Raw genomic sequence first — 14,691 nt, forward strand, 5'->3', positions numbered from 1 at the left:
TGTGCTGAAACACTCAAATAATCCACAAGAAATGGACCAGTCCATTGGAAGGGCCGTATCCACATGCCAGCATCCCTCGAACTGTAGCCAGAGTAGTTGAAAGTAAGTAGGGTGTACCTGCAATAAGCGGAAGGCTGACTTTACATCACTCTTCACCACAAATGCCCCCCGTCTGACTTGCTCGACCATTTGCATGGCAACGGCCACAGATTAATAAGACACTGACACCATGAAGGTATTCACTGCAGCACCCTCCGGCCAGGACAAATGTTGGATTAGCCAGAATTGTTCTTTTTCATTTTTAGGAATGACCCCAATCAGTTAAACAATTAGGGCTTCCAACAGCCAGTCTGAGAAAGACTCTGCCATTCTTCCCTCATGTACTTCTTTAGCTAACTTGTCATGCACCACAAGCCTATGCTGACTCGCAGATTTCAGATTTTTCGCCCACCTAGGTGTCTTGAGACCTTAATACCTCAATTTAAACCCCTTACAAACCCGTCCCGCAGCAATCTAGCATCTTTCCTGTCGCAGACATCCAACCAGAACAAAGGCCTGTTGATGTCAATTGGCATAAGAGCCCTCCCCCCCCCAGTATTGTGACTGCCCAGCCCTCTCCTGAAGCCACTTGTCTGGCCTGATTGAGAGTTGCACCCGCTCTGCAGTACCTGCCACTGTCCAGATGACCCTCCATTGGAATTGCTTGCCACAAAGCAGTTGACAATTGCATATCTCCCCCCACACTTGGAGCAATCATGACGGAACTTGCAGTACTCCCTGGTAATTGCTCCTTTATTGAAGTCCCAGCACGCTCCGATGTGGGGAACGGCAGTGTTGGTCGATTGAGACTGTGACTTTGCTGCTGACACCACTCCTCCCCAAGTAGGCCGACCTTGAAAGGCAGATATACTATCGGAAAACCACTAGCCATGAAGACTGTTTGTACGGAACTTTGCTGGTCCCGTTATATGCTGCCACAAGTCAGCATCTCTTTCCCCCCACTGCACCTCTGGATCTGCTGCCATATGCACTCTAAACTCCTCGTCATATTGCACCTAAGCGTATCCACCATAGTTTATGTACACCTTACGTATAACATCCATATATTTAAACAATGTGACAGAGCGTTCGGGATATTTCTTGCAGTAGACGCTGGCATAAATGGGAAATACCGCCATCCAGTTCTCAATCATAACTGGCACCTTGGGTCTTTTAGCCAGCTCGTATTCCTCCTCTTTTGATCCTTCTTTTGCTGTCACTTCTCTGTGCAGCAGCTTAAGCATTTCTACCGACTCCCCTTTCCAAATCTTTTGTTGAAACCATCAAATGTGCCCCTAAAGGCTTGGAAGTACCCATGTAGGGCAACTTCTTCACCTTAAATTCCTTGCTCTCTATCTTTCCTGTATCGCTGGTGCCTCTCCTTTGTCTGTTGTTTCGGCCGCATCTACCTGTCTTTTTAAACCTACTCCCTTCAACTGCCCCTCTACCACTGCTTCCCCCTCCTTGTCTTCAGTTCCCACTTCAGTGTGCAGCACAAACACCCCTCTCCACAAGCTGTCCTTCAGGCAACCCTTTCACCTCCACACCAAATGGCACTTTTTTAGCATGCGTCTAAGAGTAAGGGGGCTTACCTGTTGTCTCGCTGGTTGCCTTTTCCTCGACACACCCTCCCAATGAGACTGTAGCACGAGAAGGGTTAGGCTGCACAAGAATGGTTAGGCGGAAACACATAAGGCAAAACAGCATGAGAATCCCAAACCCCCTCACACCAGCACTCCACCAGTGCTCCTCCTTATCGTGGACTTCCTCCTCTCTTAATTTCCTTTTCTTCCATGCTCTCCTCATCGTAATCCAAGACCGTTACATCTTCTACCATGGATTCACCTACCCATGGGGAACTCGCACGTGCCCTTACCTGCGCTGTAACCCCCAAGTGCACCAGCATGTTACCTCATCTACTACTGTGAGAGGCCGCATGTAGCCCACAATGCAGGACACCTGGTCCTGTGTCTGGTGACGACAGGGGGCGGCCCAAGCCCCAGGTCATGCGGGTGACCCCCGGCTATATCCCTCGTGGCTGTAAGGCTGGCTGCCCGAGGCCGCACCCTCTTTCCCTCGGGGCTGCGGAGCCGAATGAAGGTCCCAGAGTCTGCTGTGTCTCACAACGCCTTACTCTGCATGTACGAGAATTACCTGGCATGCTGGTCAACTTAACCACCTGTCCCCGGCTCCTGCCTCCCTCGTACACCTGACTACCCAACTCCTTTTGAACTTCCTCACCCCACTTTGCAGTCATCTCTTCTTCTGTGTGTGTGCTCTGGACCCTTGCTGTCCTCTCCCTACCAAGTCACCACTTAAACCTGCAGCACAGAGTTGCCCCAAACTCGGTGCTCCCCAGCTAGCTTAAGATATTTATTGTTCTGGAGGTAGCCCATCTAGGTGACTTTGTAGCGGTCTCACACCCAACCTTGCAGAGGGAATGCCATTTTGCGTTATGCCATGACCTCTAATTCGGCATTGTCGTTTATATTTATGCACCAGAACATAGTGTTAAACAAAAGGCAGCATTTCTGAGAGATGTGGACAGTTCTGGGCACGGAGAACTGTTTTAGATCCCAGCGTGAGGTACTCATTGTTTCTTTCCTTTATACATCAGCCATTGCTACAGAATTTTAATTTATCCAAGCATTTGGCCGTGTTCCCTGAACAAGCTTCTTAAAAGTATTAGATCTAGCTTGTGAAATTCGATTACCTAGTTTGGCACTTGGCATGTGCTTGGAGGTGTAGTGCATTGGCTTGAAAGCATCAATAGATTTTATTGCCCTGGTGGATAAAGTACCTATGTGAACCCAAGCAAAGTGACTGAATTCCCTGGTCGTTGGCTAACATGGGCGAATTCAAACAGTGTGGGACCCGGATGTTTCTAGTTTTGCTAAACAAGTGTCTTTTCTTCAGTTTGTCATATGGACGGGATATTGTGTGACATTTCAAGGGGTGGGGGGGTATAAAGTGCTTTATAAATGCAATCAGAATGTGTTAAAACACAGTTTTTAATTTGTGTTTTACATCTCTTCACCTCAATCAGGTCGGCTCCCATAGAGAGAGTGTGGAATTCATCGTGAAAAAAACGATTTTAGGATAACTCGTTGTGAAAAATCTCCCTTCTCCACTCTGCAGCTTCAGAAAGACTTTCAGTTCCCCAACGTCCTGGCAAGGTGATGTTTATTTTCATAGGCGGTGGCAAACCCAATATCCCTTTCCCTGAAGTCTCAAGCCGGGGACTTTATTAACTATCAAGTGTTTTGTCCAGGCCTGTGCCATGGCTCATCCTTAATTGGGTGTGTTCCAGGAGTGGCTCGCGGGGCTTTGTTGAGGCAGAGCACGGGATGGTTAGGAGGAGGTGGCACGGGGCTAATGAATAAAACAATTTTTTTTCTTTAAATCACTTACCTGCTCCGCTCCTGCGCTACTCTTCTCCTGTTGCTGCTCAGAGCAGTGTCAGGATTGGCTGGGAGCACCCAGCCAGGGCGCTTCCAGGCAGACTGGGAGCCTGTGCGGGCTTTCTCCAGTTCGGCAGCTGTGTTGCTTGGCTGGAGAGAGCCTACTGGCCATGTATGTTTGGTCGGTGAGTGGAGTGCACAGTGCACTCCTCTCATCAACCCCAATGCCCCACCCCTTCAACTAGCAAAAAAGATAATAAACATGGTTTATTATCTTTTTGTTTGTTAAAGGTGATTTGCAGCGGCTGCTGCTGGGGGGGGGGGGGGAGGGGGGGAGACGCTCCTCTGCCGTAATGGAGGAGCCGCACCTGGTGTGTTCAGCATAGATCAGGCCACTGTTCTCTCTGTGGGAAAAACACTTTCTCCCCAAAGCAGATCAGAACTCTTGACAGGTCACGGGGCTCACGCCGGCGCAAGACGCAGTAGTAAAAAACAGAGCAGCTGCTTGAAACCTCAGCTTTCTCTTTCTCTCCGCAACAATCTGAGAGAGTTTACTCTTAAAATCCTCACTATTTAGCACATGAATCATAGCATGGAGTGTATGAATACCTAATTAAGGTATAAGAAAACATCCCAATAAATGAATAAGGCTGCTGTTAGGTCTGACTTGTCACTCATTTGAGGGAGAAGTAAATCCTCCCTTGGGGAATATAAAATTAATTTTAAAAGTTCCACGTTTGTCACCCGGATGGGAGGGGACAATGGTGAAGAGGGGACTGTGATGTGGACGCATTTATTCAGCCTTCTAGAGTATACTGTCAAAGCACAATTGGACACCACTCATTATCTGTATTATATTTCAAGATGTTTTTCTTCCGTTCAATCCTCAAATATTTAGACTTTAGCCTACGAACAGTTGTTGCCGGCACCTCTCTGAGGTTTCTTTAGGTTTTAATCACACACACATTTGACAGTGGGAGGTTAATCTTGTGTATAGACATTTATTTTGGAGTTAGGGTTTGTACCCATTCTACATTGGAATTTGAGATTTTGGCACCTGTAGCAGTTCATTGGTAGAACTTTAAAACGTATTTGTGAAAACGTATTGATGTGAGAGACTGTGAATACCTACAGGGAGTTTTCCACCACACTCTTTCTGCAGGTGTCATCTTCGTCTCAGCTGCGCATCAAGACCTTGCTAAGCTAGGAAGCCGGCACCACCCATAAAAGCCCTTCACAACCCAACAATCGCTGTAATCCATATGCATGAAGTATGTACGGCTCCAGTAAACTGAAGAGGACAGTCCTACTCTCTCACCTCTGTGAAGGTTGGTAGCATTGCCAATAAGATATACATGTCTACGCTTGTGTCCATGTATAATACATTTCAGTGCTCCCACTCTTTTTGCAGGACCACGACTGCCCAGTCTGTGAAGCAGCCTAACTTGAAATATGCTACGCTAATCCATTTGTAGAGAGCAACAAATATCTGAAATGGTGTCCTGCCACTACTTTTGAAGACAATGGGGCTCACTTCCAAACATCTCTTAAAGTACTTCAATAAATGACACGAGCCCCTTGGGGTGACCATTGGTCCCTATTTATTAAGAATTGTGTATTTTCAGGTAGGCACCACACCAAAGTGCCAGTGATAACGCAATTTTTATTTTTATTTCTCACTTTTCTTAAGCTATCTTAGACATACTGGTATCTTCCAACTCCTACAAACAGAAAAATCAGATTGGTAATCTAGTTCTAGACTTTACATGTTTGTTTTAATCCTCAAATGGTTCCATGACTTCCTGGGGATAAAGAAATAAGAAGCTGTCGCCCTTGAGTTTTCCTGGATTACTTCTCTTTCTCCCCGCTAACCAGGCTAGTGGTTTATGGATCAATTCCCTTTCCTGAAAAACACTGGCCTATGGAAGAAAAAAGAATAAGGAGCGGTCATCCTTGAGTATTTCTAGCCTGCTTCTCCTACTGAACCTTGTTTTTCTCATATTTTTTACCCTTTCTTATAAAGAGTAACTCCCCCAATCTATTATATGAAATCCAAATATTTTCCTTTTGTTGTTTTGTACTACCTGACCGGTTTCTCCAAGACCCTTCTCGGAGTGTCTCCCTTTGCACAGGGTTGTTTAACACCACCTTTTTTTTTCTTCCCAAACTCAATGGTGTTTCTACAAGAGTCCTTCCTTGAACTCCTTCCCCTTCCCCCCAAACCACAACAGACCTCATTCAGAATTTTCCAGATGTTTCTCCTTGGATGCAAGTCTGTTGTGCACTCAAATACTTTAAGGTAGAGGAGACCACTTCAGAGGATCCTCCGCAGTCAATGTGCTGCAGCCAAACGTGACGTCTCCTGCCTCACCAGTGCTTAGTTTGTAAAAGAATCAGTGCCTGTGCCCAAAGCTTTGCTCAGACGTCTGTGGGGTATTAAATGTCAGCATGCAGAATACCAAGGCTGCGTAGTCTTCAATCCACCTCATGTCTCTTTAGTCCACTACGAGGGTCCTATTTTCTCCCTTTGTGAGGGATTTTCTGTCTTTCACTTTCTCGTTATTTCCTCTTTGTGTGGTTTTCTATCTCCTTTTCTCGGGAAATGTCTAATAGAAAAAATAAGTGCCAGTCCCCGAAAACAGATGCCATCGGCCCCACTGGCAACCACCGGCTCAAATTAAGCACTGGTCTTAAGGTAGACACTCTGAAAGGAAAGTAATTTACATGTAATAAACTCAAGGCAGTGGCGCTACTGTGGCTCCCGTAATATGTAACCTCAACAGTTTTTTGCATATCAAAACAGGAGACTAAGAAAAGTAATATAGAAATAACAAGATTAGTGCAATGAAATATATTCAAGATCATTAATGATTTCAGAGAAGGACACACAGTAGAATTGGATAACAAGGTAGGTGTAAGTAAGAGGTCTTTTTTCATATGTCTTACATTGCAACCACATTTTTGTTTTCACATTTTTGCATTCAACCATTAGAATTACCACCAGTTTCTCAGTGACATAAAACTTCTACAGTTTAATGAACAACGTAGACCATGGCCCTGTAGAATGTAGTTTCCAGGTATGAGCTATGGCCAGCCTAGAAGTCAGAGTTTAATTTACACGATGAAGCTGCTAGAACAGTGCTTAAATTGAAAGAAAAAAAGTGCTAGGGCGTCCTGCCCCACCCCATAACTCTACCAACACAAGTACTAACCATCACACTGTTACTAGTGTTAAAATTCAAACTATTCCATGCCCCTAAAGTTACAAGAATGGTTTGGGAGTAAGATATTTGTCTTTGTAATGTATACTGAATTAATAAACAACTGTTGTGTTTGTTGCTAAATTGACCAGATAGTGCCACTATGTGAAGGCCAGTCAAAAGCACCGGTGTAGACAGTTATGTGCTGGTGCCGAGCACCGCAAACAACCAGCTGAAGTTAAATGCTGCAGCATCTCTCCAACAGAGAAACTCTCCATGCTCAGATGTTCCCTTCACCGGTAGAGCTGCCAGTCATCTGCCTGGATTTATACCCTACGAGGCTCACGGATTATTATTATAATTATTATTATTGTCATTATTATTATTATTATTATTCAAATCTTGTAATGAGCACAGCTACCCACAAAAGGTTTCTTGGTGCAGGGTAAGAAGGAGGGGTGTCTGGGAACAACAGATTTTAAAGTTGGGTCTTCAGGCATAAGGCAAATTGTGAAGCACAGCTTTTCAAAGACTCTAGGAGGAAATCTCATAATTCCCAGACCAAATAAGCAAAGGAGCACCCTTTCATGTGAGCCATGTAGAGCCTAGACACAGTGAATAAGGCTAGTTACAGTGATCTCAATGCTCAGGTGGGCGGATAAGGAAGCACCAAATCCTGAATGTAGCATGGTCTTAATCCAGATTTAGCCTTAAACATATAACATAAAGCTTTAAATTTATTACGATTAGAAATTGTAAACTAATGCAGCTCTTGAAGAAGATGGGAAATCGAGGTAAATTTTGCAAGCCGATACAGAAGCCTGGTGACTGTGTTCTAAGCTGTCTGCATTTGACAAATTGTAGCCTTATCAGTTCCCAGGTACAGCACTTTGCATAATCTAATCTAGAAAGGATTAGGACCTGAATCAGTCTTTTGAACTCCTGGAGGAATCATGTAAATGATCTTTTTCAACCAATTGAGCACTACAAAACAAGTGACAGTCAACTTAGCCACCTGAGGTTTAATAGATAAATCGTCATCCAGAAGGAAGCCCAGATTTTCACCCTTAGAGGGTGGAGTAGGCAAGGCCCCTAAAGTTTCAGGCCAGTGTTGCGGACCCCAAAGAGGCCAGTTCTTGCCCAGAATCATGACCTCTGTTTTATCACCATGGAGCTGAGCAACTTTTTATTCATCCATGAGGAGATACTGCTGAAGCCCAGGTTAAGATCGGACAGTCCATGATTCTGTGCAGACAGCAAAGTAAAGATGATCTGTGTGTCTTCTGCATATGAGAAGAAGGTCAAGCTAAAACTCTCCACTACACTCACCAGAGAGCGGAGATAGATGTTAACATCAGGCTCAAATCTGAGTACTGAGGGACACCTCAGGTTAAGGATTGTGGCTCAGACGTTGCACTTGATGAGAAAACTTGAAACAAGTGGTCTTTTAAGAAGGATGTAAGCCATGCTAGAGCCGTACCTTCAAGGCCTAGTGACACCAATCTTTCTAATAGGATGGAGTGGGAGATAGTATTCAAGGCCGCGCTGAGGTCTAGTAAAATAAGCACAACTGTTCCACCCTCATCAAGGCGTTGCCTCAGGTGCTCAGATACGCCCATGAGGGCAGATTCAGTACTGTGTCCAAACCCAAAACCCAACTGTGAAGGAAGAAGAAAGTTTTGAACCTCCACAAACAAAGTGGGATGAGCATTAACTTGTTTCTCCAAAATGTTGGCGAAAGTAGGTATCAAATAAATAGGACTCAAGTTCGACAAATTGGACGGGTCCAGATTAACTTTTTTTCAAAAGCTGAAGAACCATCTCATGCTTAGACTTCTGAGGGATAAGCCCCTTCCGCAGACAGGAATTGAGAAGCTCCATTACCACTACTAAAATATTCATATCCAGTAGCCTGAGCTTACTAAATAGTATGGGATCCAATGGAGATTCTGACTTAATGGATTGCAAAATGGCCTTAAAAGTCAGCGTATCTAGAAGGGGCCATGTGCTCATTTCTGGATTGGTCAACGTGCCAATGTGACCTGCTTGGGTAGAATTAGGAGTATCAGTATCTACAGAAGGGTCAATGGAACATTCTCTATTCACACAATGTGAGCCAGATCCTGATCCAGGTCAAACATTTGTTTTAGAGCAGGACTGGTGTTATGAAGTTGCACATTCAGTGTTGTAACATTTAGTTTGGACCAATTCCTTGATTTAGTTGTAGACTTTGGTCGCAGTGGCACGGCAAAACGATCTGACGAAAGTAGCGGAAGGGAGGGGCAGAGGTCAGATCCCTCATGTTGGAAAAAATCTGACATTTATGAACCTCCTTTTTAGCACAGACATGTTACTCATAAATTGGAATGAACTGGGAATAATTCCTTTACTATTTTTTGGGAATACTCGTACTACAGGCACTGAGCATGCCCTCTTTTTGTGATCAGGCCATCTTAAGTAACATTTCAGGGCGTATTCTGGCCTTCAGCCAACAAGTGCTATCCAACATCCATCCATTAAAGGAACCATCCATGCTGACCTTTCACATAAAGTAACCCATGCCATGCCCATCACAGTTAAGATGTGTACAAATACTTAGCATAAATGGCAGTAATCCCATAATGTGTATAATGTATTGCTTGTTCAAACAATTACAAAGAAAATTAAAGTAAGGCAACTCTGATCCACAGATAAAATGGGGATACTTATGGATGCAAAATTAAAGGGAGTGGAGGGGTCAGAACAAAAATGGTAGTTAATAAACTGTCCTGCTGACTAGTAACCTACCACACGTTGTAGCACTGTGCCTTAGCGTGTGTATTTGTTCACTCACCAGAAAAGTATCCATTTCTGCTAGTAAAGCCCCCCCTCTGCTCAGTTTTAATAATTCGAATCGGATCTCATCCAAAACATAGTACTGTAAAACACATTCCCTCTTCAAACATAAATGTATCATTCGCAGATGGGCACTGCCTCAATTATATTCAGCAATGAGCAGTGTTTCTTTTTTACTGCCCAGCTGGAATGTGCTGTCCTTTCTTGTCCTTTTCCCCTGTCTGTTAACAGACACAAGGTGTACCAGGACATGCAACAACATATTCCTCCCTTTAAGGCAAAATATGCTGTCATGTAATATTGACCTGAGGTAAGAGACATTACAACATGTGTGACTTTAGTCACATTTGAGTACCTCCTGCTGTTTTGTGAGTACATTATTAATACAAAAATGTGAAAAGTGGTCCAAGGTGGCTTACAAAGTATGCACTAGTTTTTAACCTCATCCAAAAGAGGCAGACTTTGACTCTGCCCTCTTGAAGATCTCAAGTTTGCACTGGTGGGATTTGACAAGCAGCCCAAAGAGTTGGACTTGCAGAGAGTGTCTACTTTTTCTCTAACATGAAAGGAACCACTAAAGACAAGATACCCCGGCCTGGGCCGCTCAGTCTCTCCCAAAGAAAGTAGGGTTGGGATTAATTGAACACTCAAAGTAATACCTATTGGTCGTATCTCAAACCAAACGATGGCAATTTCAGTAGGTGTGTCTTTAAAAAATTATTGTCAGGGAGTGTAAAGCATTACCATAAATAGCATGGGAACGGATATGTATTTGTGTGGAAGCAAAGAGCGGTAGAATAATATTGGTGAAACTTAAGTGGTCAGGTGTTGGTTACACTATTCAACCAGACCTAAACATCCATATTGGTTAATGACTGCTCTCCTCCCATCTGCGCTGCTGCCACAGAAAAACACCTTAAATAATCTAGTTATCTAAGAAACTTGAAGAGCATTACAATGTAATGGGTGTGCCATGAAATGTCATGCTCGAGGACCTGGATAAATAACCAAAATGATCACAGCTGTATGGAGGGCAGGCACTTTTTTTTTTTTTTTGTGGGAGCACACAACTTCTGCCCCATCAAAAGGTGCACTCTAGGTCTCCTTCATAACTCCTCTCTAGTGATGGTCACATAATTGCCTGGTGACAGCTGAGATGTCAAGCCAGACCATAAAAAGGGGCAAGTTATGCCAGCAACAATGTGCCTCAAGACAGCATAAAACATTTATCAGACATCAGCTTACTGTTTGTATGGTATGTCCTTAACATTTGTACAGCGCCGTCTATCATTAGTAAGCATCAAAACGCATTCTAAGTCTCCGCACTCCTATTGTACATGTCTGTGATTTACATTAATTGATTGTGAATGGTTTTATTTATAGTGTATAGTTGGTAACGTTTTGGGGACCTGCTAGTTTATTAATGATATGAGTTGGTTAATGTGAAATTAAAATGAGTTTCTGCCTGCTAAAGATAATTGCTTTGTGAATGGAAGGGTCTCATTTTTGTTGCACTTGATTGTCACTTGGCAAATGATTTCTTGAAAGCATTGCTTGCCATGAACGCACCTATGATGCTACGTTGTTTGTGTGACAGTATTGTAAGTTTAAAGTAACTTTGCCACATGGTTCTAAGAGGTATATTGGTGTTTTGAGAGGAGAGGGGGAGTGCTGTTGAGTAGGAAGCTATTTGCCAACCATGCAGCTCTAATGGCAGGTTGTGCACAAGAGGTTTTCAAGAGTCTCTTGAGCTTGCTCTTTTTAGAAATGCCAAATATGTGTGTTAGAAAGGTGCTGTGCAGTGAATATTATCTGGGGGAAATAGTGTGTACTAATCTACAGAATGACCGCACTTTCTGAGCGTTAGATCTGATGTACAAAGCAAATTGCGACCATCCTAATGAATATTAATTAGGCAGGTTGTTCTGCACACCACTGCGATGATGTGACCTATGAGTGCAGTGGTTCCCAACCTTTTGAGTTCTGTGGACCCCCACTTTATCATTACTGGAACCTGGGGACCCCCACTGAATCATTATTGGAATCCGGGGACCCCTCAGTTAGTCTTTATTGAAAGCTGGGGACCTAATCTGTTAATATTATTTAATTTTCTAAGCGGTCGCGGACCCCCTGAGGAGGCTTTGCGGACCCCCGGGGGACTCCGGACCACAGGTTGGGAACCACTGTATTAGTATGCACGCTGGTTCCCAAAATAACACTACATTAAAAAAAAAAAGTTGATGCACAATTTGCAACCACTTTTTGTGAAAGCAATCTTTGTACCTCAGGCCCTTTGTTATGTAGTAAAGTTCACAATGTTAAAGTCCCCTTCTTACTTAAACTGATGAATTCGTTTACACGTGCAGTAGCTGCTAGAGTTTTCGCTTGGGAATAATTTGAGTGCAAACGCAAATCTTTATAATGTATGCAACTAACAATGAGAAAAGAGCATGAGTGAAATAAAACCAGAATACTTAAAAAAAAAAAAAACAACAAAAAAATCTGTGAGTGGTAATAAGCTGTCATTGTGCCGCACCTGGCAAATAGATTATCTGCGTTTTTTGTGCTATAAATGTTTTCAGAATAGCTCGACACATCCCAATACACAGAAGCAATTTCTCTTCTCAATGGATTTTGTAATTTAAATCTAAAACCTCCCCTCCTAGGGACACTTTTCGGATGTTTACTTACTCTTAGATCCCTGACGGGCAATTTTGGGAAAATAATCGGATTTGACTCTGCTCTTTGAAGCACATTCCTCTTGTTATTTGCTTGTAAATGGTACCTCCTGTGGAATACTTAGCAATTTGCTCATGAGGAGAGGAAGGCCACTTTTTCCTTCTGGCGCTACATTTTCAGCTACATTGACTATGTTTAGTCCGTGTTCTGCATTCCCCTCAGTCTCCTGAAAACAAACTTCATTAGTGATGTGCGTGTACAGCTCACAGAATTAGCTAAAGTGTTTTGATAGCTCACTACATCGGGACCGTTTAAACATGTCATCATTTTCATGAGTGCAGTGGGAAAGTATCAAGCAGCGCAAAAACGATGTTAATGTCTCCACCAGTCTACGGGATTTAATCAGCAGTTCAATTAAATGTGAAAAAACCTAACTTACATTTAAAAATAATTAGAACTGTAGAGAGGTTTGTTCAATGACTGGTAAGATTTTGATGGGGAGGGGAGATGGGGGTTACGTTCGTTTTAGGCACATGTCCAAATCATAGCAGTTAAAACATAATATTTAAAGGTATAAATCACACTAAACTACCGAGTTTGTTAATAGATACACATCCGGTTAATAACTGCCTTAAACCATCAGTAAACATTTGGAACAACGTCGGGCACGTCTATGTCAGAATGAAGTCAACCACCCAGAAGACGTAAAATCAACCTCACCCACAACCAAATGCATCAAAGCCCCGTGTAAGCACTTTACTGGCTAATAGTGGATGCAAGAATCAAATTGGAGGTCATCTGCCCTGATCACAGAACGTATATGGGCAGGAACTGGAGCAGTTGCAGATAGCAGCACTTCACTGTATGCCTGCCAGAAACCTCTGCTCGTCGGCCATCTTTTTGCTCAACCAACAATCCTTCAAGGAGAAAACTTGGGGGCAGAGCCATAGGAATCCAGAGGCCTAGAATGTGAAACAGCCTCAGTCCTAATCTGGGATCCGACCCAATTGCCAGAGATTCAGCAAACATCTGAAAACTGAAGCATTAAGGCTTGCATGTAACTGAACTGTCATAGATTCATTGTGGTGTTGGACATTTGGCATGGTCATCACCCATTCGAACAGACACTACACCCCTTCCTGCACCCCTTCCTGCGTTCTTTGCAGAGTACTTTCTGCCATCAGTCTCAGTGATCCAAAATAACTAAATAGACATAAATTAGGGTGGCTGCTTCGAAATGCAGAGATCTGCAGGTCAGAAGTTCAACTCGGGGCAAACCAACTCAGACTCCCTTCCTCCCACCCAAGGTTGGTAAATTGAGTACCATTAAAAATATGTTATTTGTGGCACTTATAAAAGTGCAGACTAACGGAATGAATAGTAATACACAAGCTAGATATTGTTACTTGCATTTTTAGGTGTTGGAAGATGTCTACACCTTTTAAATGATGAGGAAGTGTTGACTACTTTTCATTCAGTGGAGTGTATCTCTCGTGTAAACTAAAAGGTGGATGAGATAAACAGACAATGCATAAGCCTTTCATGACCAAGGTGTTTGCACACTCCTGTGATACAGTTTAAGGTTTTTTCAAACATTTGTGTCTCATTATACTTCTTGTGAACCCTCAGAAAATACACTTTTTCAGCACATATATGGCTATTTTTTTTAATTCAACCTCGGCATAAATATCTTGTTGAAGATTGAAAATACAAATAAAAAGGTGGATATATTTTAAATACATTTTAGATGTTTTTTACATATTTGATTAACATTTCGAAAATGGATGAACATAAATCCAGGGATGCTAATCAAAGAAGTGTTACACTGAGTGCCCTCAGTACAAAAATACCAAATGTATATGAGTTTACTTAGGGTGTGTGCGCTGCACAATCAATTGTCTTATATTTGTGCAAATCACCGAATTTTAGCAGAATCACTATTTATGGTGTACTGTTCAAGCTATGAAACCCAGGACTGTATGAAAAGAATATCAACCATATGCATTCTAATTCTGTGCAATCTATAATATCTACAGATGTAAGCCAGGCTTACCTTGTCTTGATTAGGTGGTGTGAAAAATGTCTTCAACATTTTCAGCAGTTTTTCCCAAAACATAGGAATTCTCTCCAGTCCCTACACTGAAACATAATCCTGACGAGGCCTGACCACATCTGTGCTTATCTGGGAGTCCTGAGTTTAGAGTATCCGACAATGGGAATATGATGCTTTTCAAATGATAAAAAGCCCCACAAACTGTAAACTGTTTATTTCGACATAATCACTGACATTTCTAAAGCAACTAAAAGCGAAATGTTGATTTAGGATACCTGTGTTTTGGCCCCAGGGATCAGCTCTGGGTAGAACAGAAAGCTATTATAACCATATATTTTCAACATCCACATTCCCTAAGGTTTCTATTACTTTATGCCAGACCTCCTTTGTCCTGAATAGCTGGCTAGGTGAACATGTTGAACACAAGGTTTCTCAGGATGCCAGCATTTTTTTGCCAAAACATGGCATTCCCTCTAGCCTCCAT

At 42.9% G+C, this 14,691-nt stretch overlaps 1 protein-coding gene across 2 annotated transcripts in view; it reads left to right on the forward strand.

Annotated features, from left to right (window-relative positions):
• Positions 1–14,691, forward strand: part of SEMA5B (semaphorin 5B) — a 715,815-nt gene that overhangs the window by 121,023 nt on the left and 580,101 nt on the right. The window contains exons 2-3 of one of the 2 annotated variants that reach the window (XM_069224667.1): positions 3,086–3,215; positions 4,603–4,768. The exons of the other annotated variant lie outside the window; for it this stretch is intronic. The gene's annotated coding sequence lies outside the window, so the exon portion shown is untranslated. The remainder of the gene's footprint in view (positions 1–3,085; positions 3,216–4,602; positions 4,769–14,691) is intronic. 2 annotated transcript variants of the gene reach the window in all.

The sequence above is a fragment of the Pleurodeles waltl genome, chromosome 3_1, assembly GCF_031143425.1.
Source record: "Pleurodeles waltl isolate 20211129_DDA chromosome 3_1, aPleWal1.hap1.20221129, whole genome shotgun sequence".
Taxonomy (NCBI): domain Eukaryota; kingdom Metazoa; phylum Chordata; class Amphibia; order Caudata; family Salamandridae; genus Pleurodeles; species Pleurodeles waltl.